This window comes from Eriocheir sinensis, chromosome 67, assembly GCF_024679095.1.
Source record: "Eriocheir sinensis breed Jianghai 21 chromosome 67, ASM2467909v1, whole genome shotgun sequence".
NCBI classification, from domain to species: Eukaryota; Metazoa; Arthropoda; class Malacostraca; order Decapoda; family Varunidae; genus Eriocheir; species Eriocheir sinensis.
The window spans coordinates 430001-452317 of NC_066575.1; the positions used below are offsets into that span (position 1 = coordinate 430001).

General features: G+C 39.8%; 1 long non-coding RNA gene across 2 annotated transcripts in view; it reads left to right on the plus strand.

Annotated features, from left to right (window-relative positions):
- The window catches only part of LOC126987896 (uncharacterized), an 82777-nt gene that overhangs the window by 32794 nt on the left and 27666 nt on the right, over window positions 1-22317 (plus strand). The window contains exon 3 of one of the 2 annotated variants that reach the window (XR_007741268.1): window positions 15324-16144. The exons of the other annotated variant lie outside the window; for it this stretch is intronic. This is a non-coding gene — a long non-coding RNA (uncharacterized LOC126987896). Of the gene's footprint in view, window positions 1-15323; window positions 16145-22317 lie in introns of those variants that run through there. 2 annotated transcript variants of the gene reach the window in all.

Consider the following 22317-nt stretch of genomic DNA (forward strand, 5'->3'; position numbering starts at 1 on the left):
TGTTCGGTGCTCCCTCCATGCCCTTATCTCACCACCCCTTTGCCTCCCTCCTCCCGTCCTTATCTCGCCTCCTTCTCTGCCCCTTTCTCCCCTTTTTTGGCCCCAATCTCACCCTTTTCTGCCTTTTCCGTTTCCCTTTAGTCATTTATTTTCGTTATGGAGATCTCGTATTTAATTTCTGATAAATATAATGTTGGTCTTTTTTTCCTGTAACTATATTTTTTTGGTGCTTTGAATCGGTGTAGCAAGGTTATTATTATTATTATTATTATTATTATTATTATTATTATTATTATTATTATTATTATTATTATTATTATTATTATTATTACTACTACTACTACTATTATTGTTATTATTCCTCCTCCTTTTCGTCCTCCTCCTCCTCCTCCTCCTCCTTTTAATACTACTTCTAAAAACATCACTAATACCATTAAAAAATACTAATACCGCTACCGCTGCTGCTGCCACTGGTAATACAACCACTACTTCGCAACCACTACACCTACCAGCCGCCCCTTGCCACTTCCCAGCGTTCTCCTGCCTCACCTCTGCCCTGCCAATCACTTGTCCCATCACTCAGACCCATTCCGTGCCCTGCCACAGTCACGCCCCTAACACCTCCCTTCTCCTGCTTGTGCCTTTTCCCTGCTTAATTTTCCGCACTGTCGCCGTATTTCCCTTATTCCACCCCTGTCTTGCCCCTCCCCCTTCTCCCATACCCACTCCCTACTCCCCTGCCCTATGCTTTCCTCCATACCTTCCCCCTGTCCCCTGCATCTCCCCTCACCCATGCATCTTCCACACCCTCTCCCCTGTCCCATTCATCACCCCCCGCATATACCCCCTGCATACCATTTCCTCTGCCCCATACCTCGCCCCCTGCCAATGCCACTTCCAGACTTTCCCCCCTGCCCATGCCATGCCCTTCGCCCATGTTACCACCCCCTGCTTCTACCCCCGCTCGTCCCACCACCAATCCTTCCCTTCTGCCCCCTGTCTTGCCCCTTGCCCATGTACTCCTTCCATAACCTTCTCTTCGCCCCCTGCCTCGCTTTCGCCTCTGCCCCCTCCATACTAACCCCCCCCCCACCCTCTGCCCCAAGCTTTATTTGGATCTGCTTTGCCCTACTCATTCACGGTTTCTGCTTTCGTTTTCTCTTGTTTCTTATATCCGTACTTTCATTATTTTTCCCCTTAATTTGTCATTCTTTATTTCTTATTTTTCGTTGTTCCTCTTTTTCTGTTTTTCTTTAACTTTCTTGTTTCTTTTATTGATACCGGTATGTTTCTTTCACTCCCATAAGTTTTTTTTTTTTCATTTCCATTACTTTTAATAATTTCTTCTATTGCTGTCCTTTCTTTCCTTCCTTCCTTCCTTCCTTCCTTCCTTCCTTCCTTCTTTCCTTCCTTCCTTCCTTCCTTCCTTCCTTAAGCCACCCATCCATCCATCCATCCTTCCTCTTTGAATGTTCTTTGCCCATTAGGCTAGCTGGTAATTTCTCTCTCTCTCTCTCTCTCTCTCTCTCTCTCTCTCTCTCTCTCTCTCTCTCTCTCTCTCTCTCTCTCTCTCTCTCTCTCTCTCTCTCCTCTCTCTGTATACAGTTAAGATCTTCAATTTCCAGTGTTTATTTTCAATGTTTGCATTCACGTTATCGTTGGTATAGGGTAGCGTACACTTTCTCTTATCGGCCTGACCTATGTACCCTATGTCCTCCTCCTCCTCCTCGGGGCGACCCACACAGATGTCACCTCAGGTCACTCCGGCAGCCGTCGTGGGGGGCAGATGTCCACCCTTCCTTCCCTGACCTTGTTTATGCCATCCACTCAGCCTCCTGTGCTCTCTCTCTCTCTCTCTCTCTCTCTCTCTCTCTCTCTCTCTCTCTCTCTCTCTCACCCTTGTTGACCATCTCCTCCCCCTTCCCCTCCCGCCTCCCGTTAGCTCGCCCCCGCCCGAGTCTTCCCTTCCTCCTCGCCGTCGTCCGCCCCCCCCCCCTCCCCCCGCCGTTGTCCTCGTCAGCCACTGATTGAAGATATGCTTGTTATGTTCCCTTGTCCCCGCTGCTGCTGTTTGTCCTGATGCGTCTCTGGTGTGCTCTTAATTATTCATTCTTATATTTGCGTTCCTTTTATTATTCTCGTGTTTGAATGCTGAAATATTTTGCAATAGTTGTTATGTTGTCAGCTGTTCGCGTGTTTGTCTTCTTTTGTTATATTGTTTCTGAAAACAACGCGGATTGTAAATATATCTATTTTGTTGCAAAATTATGATGTCTATCTCTGCCAGCATTGAACAAATCTTTAATATCGAACACATGTTTATGCCTCATACTTTTTCCATCATATAAAAAGGGTGGAAAAAAAGCTTGTTATACTTTTGGAATAATTTTCTGTCCATGTCTTATCAACGTTTTTTTCTGCCCTGTGTGATTGCAACCATGTAAAAGTATCTTCGATTTTATTTTCTCGTTCATTGATTATTTAATCCATTGTATAAAAAAACTGACTTTTTTTTCAAATTTACATTATATATATCACTTCTCATTAGGAAAAGAAAGTATTTGTTTCGAGTCAATAATATAAAATTTTCTCAGTTTAAACTTTAATGGATGGTTTCGAAGCTTCATTATTTTCCCCTACTCTTTCATGACTCCAAACTTTCCATATTTTCTCTCCACGAATATTAACTCTAGGATCGGATGCTCTTGAATGGATTGTTTCGAACCTTTGTTATTCCTCACCACTTATAACCCTTCATTGTTTTGCTTAGTCCTTCAGTGTTCTTGAAGAGGATCGAATTCTCTTAAGTGTTTGTACAGAGAAGGCGATCGAGTAGCTTATGTACTGATACTCTTCTGCTGTGTTTGTTCAGCGGCTGGCGGGTTAAGGGGGAGAGAGAGAGAGAGAGAGAGAATATATATAAGTATGAAATCAACTGGGATCGTTATTGTAATATCATCAACTTGGTTATTTTCACCTTCCTTTTGTCTCTCTCTCTCTCTCTCTCTCTCTCTCTCTCTCTCACATGTTTCACCCCTTTTTATCTCTCCTTCACTTATATTTACTTTCCTTCTTTACTCTATACCTCCCAGTTTCTTTTCCGGATATTCTTTCCTTTTTTCCTCTCTATTTTCTCCTTTATGCTTATTTTGCAAGATGCGATTGTCATTATTTTATTGAATGTACAGAAAAAGACAGCAATACAGATGTCGATGCTAGGGTTTCGAATATAGTGCGTTGAGTTAGTGAAGTAAATTGAGGCTAATACATTGCACGTAGCTGAAAGGAGAAAAACATAATGAAGAATGTGTATTTTGTAGAGGAAAAGGAATCAATAGTTAGTATCTTCATTCTTGCATCTTCTTCAGTGGGTCGCTTTCACGGTCATTTTGTTTGTTTTAATGTGTATTTTGTAGAGGAAAAGGAATCAATAGTTAGTATCTTCATTCTTGCATCTTCTTCAGTGGTATAGGGCCGCGTTCACAGTCATTTTGTTTGTTTTAATGTGTATTTTGTAGAGGAAAAGGAATCAATAGTTAGTATCTTCATTCTTGCATCTTCTTCAGTGGGTCGCTTTCACAGTCATTTTGTTTGTTTTAGTATTCCCACGTAAGACTCGATGGTTAGTGGCGGCATTCTTGCATCTTCTTCAGTCCGCACCTTACCACACACTCTCAACACATCTCGCTTCCTCTGCAGCCGCCACTACCCCATAGGCCAGTTTCACGTGGAAAATTATAGCGTCGATCGCCGCCTTTGGTAACGATCAAAACAAACAGACTGTGAAAGCGGCCCATAGTCTTGAACTGCTCTCTTTGCTTGTGTTTCCTCCTTCCTATGACCTTCACTCTTTCCAGAAGGGACCATTAAGACAATTCCCCAGCAAAAATTTATCACATTTTGACATTGTACCCATTTCAGGCGTAGCGAGTTGCGTGCTTTTACTGCTAAATTATTTTGCCTTTGTCCTGTCTCCTTTTTCGTAAAATAAATGTAGGGCGGAGATTAAACCTGACTGTAGGACAAGAAGGATGGATAGACGACGGCCACACACCCACACACACACACACACACACACACACACACACACACACACACACACACACACACACACACACACACACACACACACACACACACACACACACACACACACACACACACACACACACACACACACACAGATGCACACACACACACACACACACACACACACACACACACACACACACACACACACAGAGACACACACACACACACACACACACACACACACACACACACACACACACACACACACACACACACACACACACACACACACACACACACACACACACACACACACACACACACACACACACACACACCCACACACACACACACACACACACACACACACACACACACACACACACACACACACACACACACACACACACACACACACACACACACACACACACACACACACACACACACACACACACACACACACACACACAGAGATGCACACACACACACACACACACACACACACACACACACACACACACACACACACACACTGCACCCCTCTCGTCCGGCTTTCCCACACTGTTCTTACACCATTACTCACCATTACTAGTTATGGCTGACGTCTTTGGGGACAGGAATAACGACGGTAATGGTAAATTGGAATTGATGATGGTAATGCTGATAGCAGTGGTAGATAGTGATAGATAATGTCGCGTTGGAAGTGTGGCAGTAATGGTCGCAGTGGTTGCAGTAACAGTTTGGATGCAGAAGTGAATATCAGTAGCAAGAGTAAGAAATTATTGATGGACTATTAAGCTCATCCATTTTATGAAGGCGCTTTTGGCACGGCCTGATAAGATTTTAAAGAATGCGTAAACATTATTTTTTATTGCTGTTAACTACATTCAAATATATTTCGATACTCTATAGATTTCGTTCTATAGTAAAAGCTCTATATGGATTTGTAAATTAATCTTTTGTTTTTCTAGGATACTCGTTCCTTTTGCAACGGTGATAAGTGAAGTCAGACCGTGTCACACCGTCACTGTCCCACCCTACGACGTGGAAATGACTGCTGTGCTAACGGTCGCTGCGTCTCGGCTGATTATAATTAATTACCCGTGTAGGCCGTCACGTGATAAATAGCCGAGGGTCATTAGCAGGTGACCAGGACCCGCAATGTTTTCTTACGCCCTTGAAATGACTTTTAGTAAGAAAACTTTATAAATGCGTTAGCTTTATGTTCGTTACTTTGTTTTGCTGTATTTGTAGTTTGATGTTTTCCATTGTTTTTATTTCCTCTCTCTCTCTCTCTCTCTCTCTCTCTCTCTCTCTCTCTCTCTCTCTCTCTCTCTCTCTCTCTCTCTCTCTCTCTCTCTCTCTCTCTCTCTCTCTCTCTCTCTCTCTCTCTCTCTCTCTCTCTCTCTCTCTCTCTCTCTCTCTCTCTCTCTCTCTCTCTCTCTCTCTCTCTCTCTCTCTCTCTCTCTCTCTCTCTCTCTCTCTCTCTCTCTCTCTCTCTCTCTCTCTCTCTCTCTCTCTCTCTCTTTCCTTTCCTTTTCTTCCTCGCTTGCCCTCCGTCTACCCTGGCCTCCCATTCTTCACCCCTCCTCCCCTTGCCCCATCTCTCCCACTTCTGCCTCCCTCCCTCATTCATACCCATCATCCCTGCCTCTCCGTCCATCCATTCATCCTCTCCTCCTTCCCTTCCTCCAGCTTTCCTTCATCCTTTCCTGCCAAACAATCTATCGTTTGCAATGTAAATTCCATTAGCGGGCAGTGGGTAATTGGGAACGTGCGGTACTGGGCCCATTAGAGTGTTATTGTGCTCTAATGGGAAGCTTGTGGTTGTGGTGGTGAAGGTTGATGTTGGGGACTTTGGCATGAGAAGATTAGATTGGGCGGAAGGGGATCGAGAGTTGGCAGGGATAGAGGAGTAAATGGCTGAGAAGGATCAACGACGTGGTTTACGGGAGGAGGAGTTGACAAGGAGGAATAAAGGGGAGAGCAGTTAATGGGATATTGTTGGGTCTACAGGGGAAAGGATTTTTTTTTTTACATCAAAGGATACGGCTCAAGGGCAACAAAAGGGGTACAAAAAAAAAAAAAAAAAAAAAAAAAAAAAAAAGGCCCGATACTCGCCGCTCCCATAAAAGATTAAGAAAAGAGTATCCAAAAGAGAGGTCAATTTCGTGTGGAGAGGTGTCTTGATAATGGAGTGAGAATCGAGTGAGGTTAGGGATATTAGTGGAGGTTGGGTATTTGGGGTTACATTTTGGTAAAGGGTGAGGATATTTTGAGGGAGAGTGTAGTGGGGAAATATATAGAAGGGGAGAAGTGGGGTTAGAGAGTAAGGGGAGGGGATGGGATCAAGGTGAGAGGAGTTGGGACCGGTAGGGGGTGAGGGGTTTAGGGTTGGGTTATGTCGGGGTCCCGGGATTTTGGTCACCCCTGTTTGTATTAATGTTCTACCCCTTTCGGTGAATCACTCTTCCTTTTGGGTTACTCTCTCTCTCTCTCTCTCTCTCTCTCTCTCTCTCTCTCTCTCTCTCTCTCTCTCTCTCTCTCTCTCTCTCTCTCTCTCTCTCTCTCTCTCTCTCTCTCTCTCTCTCTCTCTCTCTCTCTCTCTCTCTCTCTCTCTCTCTCTCTCTCTCTCTCTCTCTCTCTCTCTCTCTCTCTCTCTCTCTCTCTCTCTCTCTCTCTCTCTCTCTCTCTCTCTCTCTCTCTCTGTGTGTGTGTGCGCGCGCTCGCTTCTCTTCGTTGATGGATATATTTATTCATACATTTTTTTTTATAATGATTGCCTCATCTTTGCCATAATTAATGGGCATAATATATATGGGGATGGGGGCAGTAGAATGCTTAAATTGCCTCTTCATAAATTCCTTCCTCTCTTCTTCCTTCCACTTTTCTTTCTTTCCTTTATCTATTTTCTCCTTCCTTTCTATATCTTTTCATCCCTCTTTCGCTCCCATCCTCGCTCGTTTGTCTTTTCGTTTATTCGCATATTTTTCATTCTTTCCCTTGTTTCCTTGCATGTCATTCGTTCTTCATCTTTCCCTCTTTTGTTCGTTCCTTACTTCCCTCTTCCATTCATTCATTCATTTATATATACATTCAATCTTGACTTCTATATACTGGAAAACCTGTTCCATGTTCCACGTTCAGCTTGATAACTTTTCCTCAACATGTGGTATCGCGTCACTAATTTCATCCCTTTCTATAGCAAGAAGTATTATTAGCTCTCCATCTCAATATCACCATCCCCACTACTACTTCTACAAGTCATTAATTTCACCACCCTGTATCTGTCTGTATGCATCAAAAGTTCCCCGTCACACACCCAATCCCCCCTCTCACTATTACCATCATCACTACCCATCCACTGTACATTTCCTCAACTTCATCTCCCCTGCTCACCACAGTCCTAATACGAGACCCCAGCCGCCCCAGCACCCTCTCCTCACAACCCATCAATCCCCCCACACTTGTATACCCAGTTTAGGACACGGCCTGGACACGTCCTTTCACCGTCGGCTTTAATAGATGACACGACACTCATTCTCTACAATAATTTATTACCCCAGACGCCATAGTGACAGGGAGAGGAGCAGAGGGAGGGAGGTGTGGAGGGAGGGGGTGAGAGGGGGGGTAGGATCGGTGGGATGTCGGGAGATGGAATGAGAGGAAAAGGAGAGTCAAGATTTGGGTGTGATTCTTTCTCCCTTTGTCGGTCTGCCTTTGTATCTGTCCATTCTCTCTCTCTCTCTCTCTCTCTCTCTCTCTCTCTCTCTCTCTCTCTCTCACACACACACACACACACACACACACACACACACACACACAGAGGTAGCGGGTCGCCTCTCCACAGTATACCCGGTGCCTCAATGCCTCCCTCGGGAGTAGGATGGGTCAGGGTTCGAGGCCCCTTGAGGGTGTGTCCTTTTGAGGGAGTGACGCATTGCCGCCTGTGTGCCCGTCCGTCCCTCAGGCACGACTATTAATACCCAGCATATCCACCTCGAAGGGTAAGGCCGGGGACACGGAAGGGGAAGAGAGGGTATGAGGGTGTGGAGATGGGCGTCCGAGGGAAGAACTGAAAAAAAAAAAAAAAAGTATATACGTTTAGATGGGTAACGTTTGTGCAGGTTATAAGGGAGGGATGGCAGTCGTTAGTTCAGGTAACATAACCCCTAGCATGCTTTTTTTTCTTAAGGAGGAATAAGCAGATAAGTCTCGTTTGTTATTTAGTAAGAGGAGTGAGGTGTCGCCAAATAGCTGTATTATGTTTATCTGGATTGTGATGGAGGGGATGGCAGCCGTGAGAGGAAGCAAAGAGGTCCTACTGTATCTTTTCATAGTGCAAGAGGAAACAGCAAAGAAGGCCCAATGTTTTCATAGTGAGAGGAAACTGTGCCGCTAAAACGATGTTATTATCTGTGCGTAGGTCATAAAGAAGAGGATGGCAACCTTAAGTGGTGGAAACAACTAATTTTATTCTTATAGTGCAAAAATAAGTGCAGTTGAAGATGTGGATTACATGTGTGTAGGTTGTAAGGGGCGGGAAAGCGATCGTATGGGGAAGAAGCAAAGACGTTCTGTGTGTGTTTCAGTGAAGGGAAAGTTTATGGAAGGATCGTAGGAGGAGAAAGGGGGAATATACAGATAGGAGAAGAGGGATATTAGGAGTAGTGTAAATGAGAGGTACAGTAATAAATGAATTAGTTATATAACGACGAAAGGGTTATAAAGGTCACTAGTGAGGATAGAAGATCAAATAATTTGTATACTTTTCCATTAAGAGTAAATGCAATAAAGAGGCAGAACAGGCATTTAGGAATCAATGCAAAATGGGGCATACTGCAATAGTTTGAATTTGTTTACTTATGATAAGGAATGTGGAAGAGAGTAGTCTTGAGATAGGGAAGCAGACAGATAGTTTTTGCATGATATAATTTAGGTAAAGCAACAGTTGAAAGTAGTGTGTGTGTGTGTGTGTGTGTGTGTGTGTGTGTGTGTGTGTGTACATATATACATATACATGGGTATGTGTGTGTATATATATATATATATATATATATATATATATATATATATATATATATATATATATATATATATATATATATATATATATATATATATATATATATATATATATATATATATATATATATATATATATATATATATATATATATATATATATATATATATATATATATTATGGGTGGAGAGTGGGCTGGTAGACGAGCGTGGGTGGGGTGTGTCGGTAACATGCTGGTCAGCTCATCTCCATATTTCATTTCCTACAAGTGTCTCCGCTCCTATAAGGAAATTTAAGGTGTGACGTAAATATATTTCGAGAGTATTTGTATTTCGTGGGTGGTAGTAGATGTCGAACGAATAATTGTGCGTACAATATGGGTGATTTACTTTTGTTTTTAGCTCGCTGGCTTTCTCCTTTCCGTTAGTTTTCCTAAGGGTACTCCCACACACCTCATTTCCTTAATAGATATTGACTAAATCCTATATTGTAAACCGCCGTTACCACCACCATCCCTAGGAACCGTGTGTGTGTGTGTGTGTGTGTGTGTGTGTGTGTGTGTGTGTGTGTGTGTGTACCTTCGCCTTGACCCCATCATCACCACCATCACAATCACTGCCGCCGCCGCCGCCACCACCACGCAGGCAACCTAACCATTAATCTGCCCATCACCCTTGTGTGCCCCTCCTCCTCCTCCTTCTCCTCTCTCCCCTCCCCCTCCTCCTTCCCTTCCTCCCCTTCCTCATCCTTCTCTCTCCTGCCTGCTGTCCATATAGCACTCATGTCCACACTAACTCTTATCTCCTTTTCCTTTACCTCCTCCTCTTCCTCCTCCTCCTCCATCCATCACCCTGGCAGCTGGGTCATCGGTCATCTCACGTCTCCTCTCAACGTGACCGCCACGGGAAGGTCAACAGTACCGCCACGTGCCCCTGGGTCAACACGTGGCCGAGAGAGAGAGAGAGAGAGAGAGAGAGAGAGAGAGAGAGAGAGAGAGAGAGAGAGAGAGCATTATACTTTATTGTTCTTTGTGTTTTATTTTGTCAGTGTTGGTTATGTTTTTTTCTTCTCATTATTTCCGCAGGTTTTATTCGTTATTCAGTTCGAGTAAATGGCCTTAGATAATAGTTTATCATAATGTAACTCTCTCTCTCTCTCTCTCTCTCTCTCTCTCTCTCTCTCTCTCTCTCTCTCTCTCTCTCTCTCTCTCTCTCTCTCTCTCTCTCTCTCTCTCTCTCTCTCTCTCTCGTTTCTCTTTTTTTTTCTATCCCCTACAAACACACATCGCCACTTGAGCCTGAAGGACCTATTTTGGAGGGGGGAAGGGTAGGGGTTTCACGTCAGCCCAGCACATGTCAAGTATTTATTTGTTCAGTAGATTTGTGCCTACTTGACTTTCCCTCGGATTTTACTTGTTTACAGTTTTCGCTTCCCATTGTTTCTTTGCCTCAGAGTACCCTCGTTTTTTTCATTGCGCGTCTCTGTACTTTTTCTTTCGTTTATTTTCCTCTTTTTTATTTCTATTCACGTATTTCTACATCAGATATCAATGCAAATTAACAAACCTATCCTTTTTGCACGTTTTGTTTTCTTCCATTCAAGGCGTAATGTGTTTTTCCACTCAAGGGGTGAATGAATGGGGGAAGAGCAGAGGGAGGAGGAGAAGAGAGAGGAGTGAGGGAGCTCTTTTTACAAACTCCTGGGGTATGAATCACGTGACTTTCGAGGGGGAGGAGGAGGAGGAGGAGGAGTCACCTGGTTGGCCCGTGGTTAATGAGATTTAGTGTGTCAACTGGCTCCACCTTTGTTTAGTGGACTCTCCCAGGCGGTGGTGGTGGTAGTAAGGGTGGTGCTTTTTTAATGTGGTGGGTAATTAAGGTGATGATGTTCTTGTTGTTGGTGGTGGTGGTAGTGATGGTGGTGGTGGTGGTGGTGGGTGATAAAGTTGGCTGTGGAAGTTAATGTTTTGGTGGTGTTTAGTTAAGTCAGTGATGATGGTGGTTTGCGGTGGTGGTGGCGGGTGGGAATAATGATTAAGATGTTTTGATGGTGGTGGAGGTGGTGTTGATAGTAATAAATGCCTGTGGTGGTAGTATAGGTAGGGGTGCTGTGGTGTTGCTGTTGCCGGAGTGGGGTGTACTGTTGTTGAGGTGGAGGTGATGGTTGGCGGTCGTGGGGGTTGTAGTGGTGCTGGTGGGGGGGTGATGGTAGTGGTGCCAGATACATAAATGGTTTGCCTGCTTGTTGTCTGTGTGGCTCTAAATGGAGGGAGGGGAGGATAGAGGAAGAGAGGAGAAAGAGAAGGAAGGAGGGATGGAGGAAGAGAAGGAAGAAGGGGAGGAGAAAGAGAAGGAAGAAGAGGAGGAAGTAGCGCGTGGTCTGATGTCGGGAGGGCGCCGGGAGTCATTGTCGTGAGTGTGTGACTGGGGCTTAAGGGGGGAGGAAGAGGAGGAGGAGGAATGATAAAGCGGTGTGGAAAGCGCATGATAGATACAAGTGTTTCAAATGAGAGGAGGAGGAGGAAACACATGAAGGTAATGAAGAGGAGAAAGAAAATAATGGAGGGTCTGCTAGCTTGATAAAGATCCCTGTTAGTAAGTGAAGGAAAGCGAGGGTGCAGAAAAAAATACGTGAAGGAGGAGGAGGAAAAGAAAGATGAATAGGAGGAGAAGGAGGAGGTAGAAAAGAAAGAGGAGGAGGTGGAAAAGAAAGTGGAGGTGGAGGAGGAGGTAGAAAAGAAAGAGAGGAGGAGGTGGAAAAGAAAGAGGAGGAGGAGGAGGAGGAGGAGGACTAGGAGATTGAAGTGGAGGAAGGAGTGAGGGAGAGGAGAAATAAATGAAAATATATCGATAATCATAGAGGAAGGGTAAGGCTGCAAAAATAAAAGAGGAAGTAATAGAAAAAATAAAAAGTGTTGAGGGAAATAAGATAAATAGTAAGAAAATAAGGAACTGGCAAATCAGGGAGACGAGATAAAAATAGGCTTCCAAAGATAAAAATTAAAGGTTAGAAGGGAACCTGCGCAAGACCAAGGTGTGGATTGACTGATTGATTGGCGGTATATCTTGGAGGCGCAGCGGCTTTGAAGGTCACGTGGAGGAGGGAGACGACGAGGAAAAAGACCACTGACGCTTGACTCTGTTTTACAAGTCATAAATTGCATCTCCTCACCAGACCACCTGCAAGCGAGGGGAGGAGGATATCAAGAGAGGAGAGGGAGGAGGAGAAGGAAGAGCTGGTGGTGGTATTCGAGGATAGATAAATATGTCAAGGGAGTGAGGGGAGGAAGAGGAGGAGGTCGAGGTGAAGGAGTAATGGAGGAGGAAGTCAAGTGGGAGATAGGGGAGAAAAGGGTCAAGGCCATCAACAAGACTGTGGCCCAAAACATGCTGGGTAATAGTAATAGTGGTAGTAGTAGTAGTGCTGGAGGGGACAGGAATAAGGGGACACAACATTTTTATACAGGTCATCAAGTTCTAGGATATTCAGTATATATAAGAAGTTTTTTGAGCTCAACATACACCCCGAGAACTAGAAACATATGATTGCCGATTCAACCGAGAACTAGAAACATATGATTGCCGATTCAACCGAGAACTAGAAACATATGACTGCCGATTCAACCGAGAACTAGAAACATATGATTGCCGATTCAGCCGAGAACTAGAAACATATGATTGCCGATTCAACCGAGAACTAGAAACATATGATTGCCGATTCAACCGAGAACTAGAAACATATGATTGCCGATTCAACCGAGAACTAGAAACATATGATTGCCGATTCAACCGAGAACTAGAAACATATGATTGCCGATTCAACCGAGAACTAGAAACATATGATTGCCGATTCAACCGAGAACTAGAAACATATGATTGCCGATTCAAGCTTTGGAAGTACGGAAATCGGCAGGTTTGTTTGTCTCTAAAATTGAGGCATCCGTCAGTTGAACAGACTCTCAGCAGTCGTTAATGGGAAAACAGTCTACTTAGAAATCTGTATTGACCATGATTTCGTTGCGGTAGTAGTTAATTCAACGTATCAGGTATCAGGGTCTCAGGACACCTCTCCTCCCGAAACTGATTTCTCTCTTTAGGAGCAGTAAGTAGAGGGCTTTTTCTTCTTCTTTTTCTTCTTTTTTTTTTTACGCCCTTGCTTCTCCCTGCTGTAAAAAAAAAACAAAAACAACAACACACACAAAAACACGTATGCACGTTCCGCTCGTCACTGAAATGCCAAATTAATTTATCAAACCTCCAATGCAGGAAGCCTGGTTGTTATGTTAGTCAGTAAGCAGGTTTTCTGAAGCCTACTCTCAAATGTTTCCTCCTCTTCCTCCTCCTCCTCCTCCTCCTCCATCTCCAGGAAATATTGCGAGAATTGATTAAAGAAGAAGAAGGAGGAGGAGGAAGCAAACCCGGATCCTGCGCTTCTCGTTTGATCACAGGAGGCGCCGCAGAGTCTTGTAGCGTTCCTACGAAGGATAAATCACACTCATCCTTCCCGACACTCTGCCAAACCCTCCCACTCCTCCTTCTCCTCCTCCTCCATCTGTGTTTTATTCCTTCTCATCTTTTTCCTCTTTTCCTCCATATTTTGACTTTCTTCTTCCCCTCAAGCTTTAATTTCTTCTGTTTCTTGCTTCTCTCTCCTTCCTTGTCTTCTCTTTCTCGCTATATCGTCCAATTTTTCTCGTCTTTCTCCATATTTTACCTTTATTTCTTATCCTCCTTATTTCCTCTTCCTTTCCTTTTGTTTACCTTTCCCGTTTTTCCGTCTTGCGTCCTCTGTTTTTCACTTTCTCCTCGTTTTCCTCCTTTACCTTCATTCCTTTCTATCCTGATTCCTTTCCTCCTCTTCCTCCATCCTCGCTCTCTCTTCTTTCCAGGCGCACTTGTTTTCTCATCTTTCCTCCTCTCCTTCCTTTCTTTTCTCTTACCCCGATACTTTCTCCCTTCCACTTTCCTTTTTCAACTTCCTTTCAATTTTTCTCCACCATCCTGATCTCTATTTGTAAGTTAATCTGCTTATTTAACGATACTAATTTATTTTCTTATCATTTTTGCCTTCGTCTTATCTTCCAACTTTTCTTCAGATTTTTCTTCCCACGTATTTTGTTTATCTTTTATTCGTCACCTTTTTTTTTTCTTCGATTTTCTCCTCCCTTCTTTTCCCTTTTTTTTTCCTTCCTTCATAGCTACATTCCTCGCCTTGTTATTATTATATATATATATTTTTTTCTATTGTGATCCCATCTATCTTAATTTCTTCACACTTCGTTCCATTCCACTCAATTTCTCACGCGTTTTTATCGATTCTTTTTCTGAGTCTCCATTCCGCAGTTTTTCTTTCTTTGGTCATCCCCGTCACCGCCACTCCTTTTCTTCTCCCTTTTATGCTTCCTTTGTCTTTCGTTTCTCTCTCTTCTCTCTAAATCTCCATCATCCTTTTTCCCTCCCTCTTGTATTATTTCTGTTTTCTCCATTCATCATCTTCATCACCTTCATCCTTCGCATCTTCCCTTTACTAACTTCCTCTAGTGTTTCTTCTCTTCCTCCCTTTCGCTGCACTTCTCCCTTTCCTCTCCGCTAATCTATTTTCCTACTCTATCCACTATTCTTTTCTATTCTCTCCCTCCCTGCTTCACCCCGTCTTTCCGTCCCCCTATACTCACTCCCTCCCTTCCCTCTCCCTCTGCATATCCTGAACTACTTTGTACATAAAAAAATGGTTTAGTTGATGATGTATTACTTGTATGTTTCACTATATTTGAAATGTTTATTGTTGACTGATAAAAAAATATACATGATTGTTATATTAAGGTTCAATTTTTATCATTGTTTATCAATATATTTTCATCATTATGTGAATATACGTTGAAGATAGTTTTTAATTTATTTGTAAGATTTATTATGTATCATTGAAAAGTGATTATGAACACAAGAAAAAAAATACATGGATGTCGATATTTATAATGTTATTAGCCACTCTTTCCCATCAATAAGATTTGCCATATGTAAAAAAATATGTGGTCCTAATTAATTAAGGGACGATGACGGATATTATGAAAATCAATCAATTGAAACAATACAAATTTTTACACAATACCTCTCCTCCTCCTCCTCCTCCTCCCTCGTCCTCCTCTTCCTCCTCCAATCTTACCGTATTTATTTTATTTTTCGGTCTTCTTCGAATCCGTCTCTCCAACACCTGCCTCCCTGTTGCCGCGTCCTGTCGCCCTGTCTTCGTAAACAACGTCAAGGAGTAAACAATGCGAAGGGCGAACAGCTGTTGGTGGAGAGACGTGTCAACAGAAGGAGGATTTGAACTTGCGGGCGATAACTCGGACTTTTATCAATTGTATTTTTTTCATTGTGTCTTGTAATTCTTTAAGAGCATTGTATTAAAGTTTTTGCTATATATGTTAACGATTGTTCCATATGAAAACAATGTGTCGTAGGTTTTCAAGGGGGATCCAATTCCTTGTGTGTCAATATTTTTCTGTTCGTATCGCTGGCTGCTTTTACCCGAGGGAAAGTATTCGATTTATCAAGCCGTCGGTTTTCTCTCCATTTTCCGTGTATGCAAATTTGTTTTTCTATTATCATACGAGTGAAATAAATTTAATAACGTTTGTTTTCTTTGCGGCAAAAAGCACTGGTTTTGCATTTTCCATTCATGCAAATTTTTATCTTACACGTGAAGTAAGGGTAATAACTTCACAGACATGACCTATTTTTTGGCGGGAACTGGGGGAAAAAGAAAGTTTATTGTGTACGCAGAAATGAAGGCAATAATTTTCCCAAGACTTTTTTTTTTATTTATATGTTGTGACTTTTCGTTTTGGTCCACATGTTTGTAAACGCAGTATAAACAACAGTAAATTACACAACGGAATCTTTTTGGTCGTGGATGCAGCCATTGAGTTTGTTTTATACGAAAGAATAATACAAATAACTTGCCGCGACCTGTCTTCATGTAGACATGTATGGCTTTGTACATGAAAAATCAGGACAGTTTTGTATAGTCATTTTTACTCCCCGAAACAACAGCAAGAAGTGCTTGGGAGTCCACACACTTATCAGAATGTGTGTGTGTGTGTGTGTGTGTGTGTGTGTGTGTGTGTGTGTGTGTGTGTGTGTGTGTGTGTGTTATTTTAGCATGTCAGTACAGAAAGTGAATATCAACAACAACAACAACAACAACAACAACAACAACAACAGGATATTGATCAACAAGCGCTATGGGACCCCAAACAACAGAAATTCTAGTATCGCCAATATAATGCCAGGGAATGCCTCACACTTGCTCATTTTGATATATATTATTGACGTTGGCCAAAATCATCTTTTTATAGCAGCTTGGCAATTTTTTGCTCATTTGAAAAAGAGATACTGAACAATAAGGGCAAGATTTGGGTTCCAAAGCGCCTAAGTTGTTGTTCAGTAGTCTCTATGATAAATCAATGTTGTTCACGGCGTGGGTGAACAGATATTCACCCTAAATCAACAACAAAATACGATAACTCTTAGATATGAACAGGAAAGAACAACAAATTTGGACCAAAAAATTGGACCAAAAACTGCAGTGACTTTGCTATGACCTTCTTAGACTAGTGTTCTTACTCTTCGCACAAACTTCCTATGTTTTTTGAAACGCGAATAACTTTAATACTGCAAAACCAAATGAGCTGATTTTTCACCACAACAAGGATAATGTAAAATTATTTAATATTCTAAAGTTTTGGCTCGGTAGTTACAATGGTTTTTTAGTTAAAAATCGGATAGTAGTTTTATGGTGCGCTTCTGTAACACAACAAAAACCATCAAAACATACATTCATCGCTGGTGAAAAAACTACTTCACTTTGGACTGCTGTGTAAAGTTATTTTATAGCATACGTGGCAACTACTAAAAAGAGACAAGTCTCGTGTCTTTAAATGCACTACTAATTATTTTAAAGGAATAAATCGCCTGAAACACGAGAAATTGCTGCGCTTTGGAACCGTTTTTTTCAACTTTGACTGGCCATATAAAAAAGTATTATAGATACCGCCTTTAAACTTTCAAATCACAGATATATTTTCATACTGAAGCTTTTTAAACAATCTTCTCATTTTCCAAATTTTAGCCATATTTGATGAAAAATACTTAACAAAAATCATGAATTATATTTAGAAGCATAGAAAAATGTTATTTTGATAAAAAAAAACTAACCTAACCTAACTTAACAGTTTATAACATACTGTAAAGAAAAAAAAAAAACATGATTAATGTTTTGCCTTTGTCCTACTTAAAAACCCGTTTTCTATAAGCACTGGTAATTAAAAAACAGCCTGTGTGTTACGTAACCTTACCATCTGCTGACTTCAGGAGGAAAATAATGGCTCTCCATATTACTTACTGCCACAGGGATTTGAGTGGGATTCTTTACTTTGTTTCTCTCTCTCTCTCTTTAAAAATAAGCTTGACCGTCACTTCCTTGAACTTAATATTAATTAGAGTAGAACTGCAATGTTTTGGAGCCATCTGATTAACGTAGAATCACTTAGGTTTAAGGACAGGCCACCTAGTCTGGACCATGGGGTCTGTGTGGTCTGGTTTTCTATGTAAATCTATGTAAATCTCTCTCTCTCTCTCTCTCTCTCTCTCTCTCTCTCTCTCTCTCTCTCTCTCTCTCTCTCTCTCTCTCTCTCTCTCTCTCTCTCTCTCTACGCATATATATAAATAAATATAAATATATATACGTATATATATATATATATATATATATATATATATAAATATATATATATATATATATATATATATATATATATATATATATATCTATATGGTAAAACTTCGTTGCAGTACTGCGGACGTTTTTCTTGACAGACCATGATTAATTTTGTTTTAAAAAATGTGGTTGTCATTTTGGACTTTTTTCTTGGGCAAACCATTAAAAAAGCATGTTTTCGATATTGGAAAAAAAATCGAAAACACGTTTTTAATGATTTTACAACGAAAACCAGTCTCCAAATGAAAATAAAAAACTAATCTAACCAAATCAAACCTAATCTAACCCTGCAGCTGACTAATCTAACCAAACCAAACCTAACCGAAGCTAACCTAACCCTGCGGGGCTGACTAACATAAACAAAACCAAGACTAAGATCAAGACTGCTCACGCACGGAATTACCCGGGTTACGTTAGGTTAGGTTAGGTTAGGTTAGTCATCCCATGAGGTTAGGTTAGGTTAGATTAGTCAGCCCCGCAGGGTTAGGTTAACTTTAGTTTTATTAGTTTTTCATTTTGGAGACTTTAGTCGAATCATTAAAAATGTTTTTCTATTTTTTTTCAAGTATCCAAAACATATTTTTAATGATTTGCCCAGGTTTTCATTATTCATAGCAAGGTAGTGTGAGGATTGTGAGTGATATTATGTACAATGCAAGTTGCTATGAGACTGCAGTACTGTGACGCAACCATATATATATATATATATATATATATATATATATATATATATATATATATATATATATATATATATATATATATATATATATATATATATATATATATATATATATATATATATATATATATATATATATATATATATATATATATATATATATATATATATATATATATATATATATATATATATATATATATATATATATATATATATATACACACACCTTTTGGATGGTTGTGTTTCATGGAAACTGTATTCATCAGTCTCAAACTTTATTTCATGGCTTTTAGTAAACTAGTTTCTCAGGTAATATACTACCGTATTTTTTTTTCTGGTATTCCTGTAGGATTTAATGATGAGGGCTCAAATGTTGGGTGCTTATAACAAACAAGTTATGGAAAAAATATAGGTGATGACAAAAGTGAATAATCCAATTTTTTATTTTTTATTTATTTATGATTTTTTTATAAGTAATTGAGAATCCACTTAAGTTTGAAAAATAACACATAAAGTTACTTGAAACTTCTTTTCCGGCAATTTGCAACACATGAAGATTATTCAACACATGAGAATCTCTCACACATACTCACAATGAAAAACATTTAAATTTGTAATATACCCCCTACTTTTGGTAAATTATAACATTTTAACTTCTGTTTTCCTGTGTACATGAGAAATTTCCTTATTCAAAAAATACTTATATAGAATTCTCTTAAACTGAAATGCCCCATTATTACATTATGGAAATCTTTACAAGAGGAAACAAAAAAGCTATTTTGGGAAATACCTTTAACAAATTTGACTGACATATAATTCAAAATAAAAGATACAATAGGATTTTCCCTTTAAAGAAACTATTCTCAATAGACTAAGTTTCATTTCAATTAAATACATCACCCTCTTAAGCTAAATGAAATTTTATTTTAATTGGATAGTAATTTTTCATCATATGAAATGCAATCCTCTGACTCTGAATGATACCATATAAAACATATAATGTACCTTTACCTATGCAAAATAATTACATACTTTTGATTCCTCCATTTCCCTATTTACTTATGCAGAAATACATAAAAGGTTCCTTTAAACTGTAATGCCACAGATTAAGATCTTTACAAAAGTAACAAAAAGCTATTATTGTGTATCACTTCCAACTTAAATTTGACTTAAACCTCAATTTTAAAAAGTATATATTTCCTTTTAACATTTTTATAGAACAAAAAACTATTCTCAATAGACTAAATTTGCTCTCAATCTTATTTCATTATCATAAGAAAATATATGCAAATAAAAGACAAAAGCCTTTAATATACATTACTAGTTGAACATAAATCTATATTTGAAAATAAAATAATACAGTTCAGGTGTGGAATGCTAAAGACAACATATATCTTGAGAAATAAAGACAGTGTTAACTAATTAAGCATTTCCTTTCAAATGAAAAACATAGATATTCAGTACTTGGTTTAGGTTTGGGTTAGGTTAGGTTAGGTGCAATAATGAGAGCTGTTGTTTATCGTGACCTGTACCCTCCCAAAAATTTTAACAAAATTTAGCAAATTAGTAGAAACTACTCTAATAGTACTATTATTTCCCAGCTGAGTTAACATAAAATGAATGGTGGCAAATTGGAGCAGAAGAGCTTAGGAATGTGATGATGCAATATTTTACGGGTCCAAACAAATATAACCATTCATCGAAATTAGTATTTTTAAACCATATATATTCTACCTTGCCTCACCCAACCTAAACTTTTGACAAGTACTATGTATGAATTCACACTTGAAAAATTTTAATGATGATTAACAACATTCAAAATCACAAATTTGCAGTATTCTATTTTTCATTTACTTTTCCTAACTTTATATCTATATTTCAGCCACCTCACTTTAGCCATTATTTTTTTCTCCATACTCATTTAGGAGTTTTGGGGTTTTTGTGTCAAGTATATTTCGCACTTTCTTCGATGATAAATTCTCGCCTTTCTTTATTTTATCCATGAATATTTTTCAATTAATCTGTTTTCATAAGGAGAAAATTTTCTATTTAATGAATTTGTGCTTGAATGACTATTCATTTCTGAAGTTTCACTCTCTGAATCACTACATTCATCACTGATATTTTCATTTTACTCCCTTCATAATTATGCTTTTCTTCATCTATCTTCTCTGTCGAATGCCAGAATAACTCGTCGGTCACAATAGTTTGCTGCCTCAATAGCTTTAGAGGATGGAACAGCATCTCTTTTTATTGAGCAATCTGTATGTCTTTTTGCGGTATTAAAATCATTGTACATATGAGTTTCAACATATTCTGCCATTTCAGGGCAATGATAGAATATGTTGTTGGCAGCTGATTTTATAAAAATATTTGCAAATAATGCCCTATTCCACTTGCTATCCCTAATTTCTTAATGCCATTACTTACATTGCTGGCTGTGGTTGGAGTCCCTCCCATGACAAAAAAAGTAATCCCCACTTTCCTCAGTTTCAATCTTTGATCTCATGAATTTCAAATACTTCTGATAATAGGAATTTTCAGTTTCAGTGAGGACCAGGTTTGCTTCATCATGAGTGAAACTTGTTTTATGTTTTCCAATGCTGATGACCACGCGGTCTTCAATGCGTTCTCTTTGGAGAAATTCACTGACCCGTAGCTCTGCAAAAACACCTCCTCTTTTTGCATTTTTTATTAGTCCCATAAATATCAAAATATTCCTTACCAATGAAATGTCATTTCTTTTTGGTACATATTTGTCATCAAGTTGTTCTATTATTTTCACTGCTCCTTTATATTCTTCTGATGAATAGAATTTATCTAATTTATCACTATTTAACAACAACTGCTCTTGTTCTTTTCTCTTACACCTTTTTTCCTCTCCACATTTTGTAATAGCTACGGGACCACCCAGGCATAATGTTGCATAGGTGTTCTGCATCTGTGACCTCAGATTCAGAGAAAGGGGTTTCCTTTCTCTTCTTTGAAACGTATGCAAAGAACTTTTTCAGACTAGCGAGGTATGTTATTATTGTTTGTGATTTCCAGTCTTTTTCAGTTTTTTTCTTACCAAAGTACTTCCAAAGTTTTTCTTCCACCAGCAGTTCTTGTACATTATTTGCCTCTAGATCTGCTATCACTATTTTCAACCTGCCTATGTTATATGATATTGTTTTCATTTCTAGTGACCCTCCAGCAGGACCTTTCAAAAAAATTTCATAGTTAAGGAGTATTTCTTTCCAATATGTACTAACAACATCACTATTGTCTGTGTAGTCTATCTCTTCTTCATCTGTACTGCCTGTACCAGAACTCAATCTTTGCTTTACTTTATCTTGTAACTCAAATTCGGTATTTTCTAGTGGGGTGTTCTCAGATGAGGCTTGGGAATAGAATGCTTCAGGTTGGAGGCATATCCCATGCACCCTCTTCATGTGCTGACCCAATCGAGTAACCTGTGCATAGCAGTTCTTGACTGTACACGTTTTCCTAACTTTTCTTGTAAAGAGCCCTCTGTATTTTCTTGTTCTTATGATGCATGATATTTTTTTAGCTCTATCTGTGGACCATCCATGTACTCTCACTAGGTGGCGAGGCAGGTGAACTAGTTTTTTTTTGCATGCTGGGCAATTAGATTTTTCCCTCTGCTTTTTTACTGTTAGGGAAAGTACATCTACTAATCCATCACAAGGCAAGACCTCTGCCGAGTTCTCAACATTTGAATAATCTCCTGGGGCTTGGTCTTCAATTGGGAGAAAAGTTTCTTCAGGTTGATAGACTGTTTCAAGGGTAG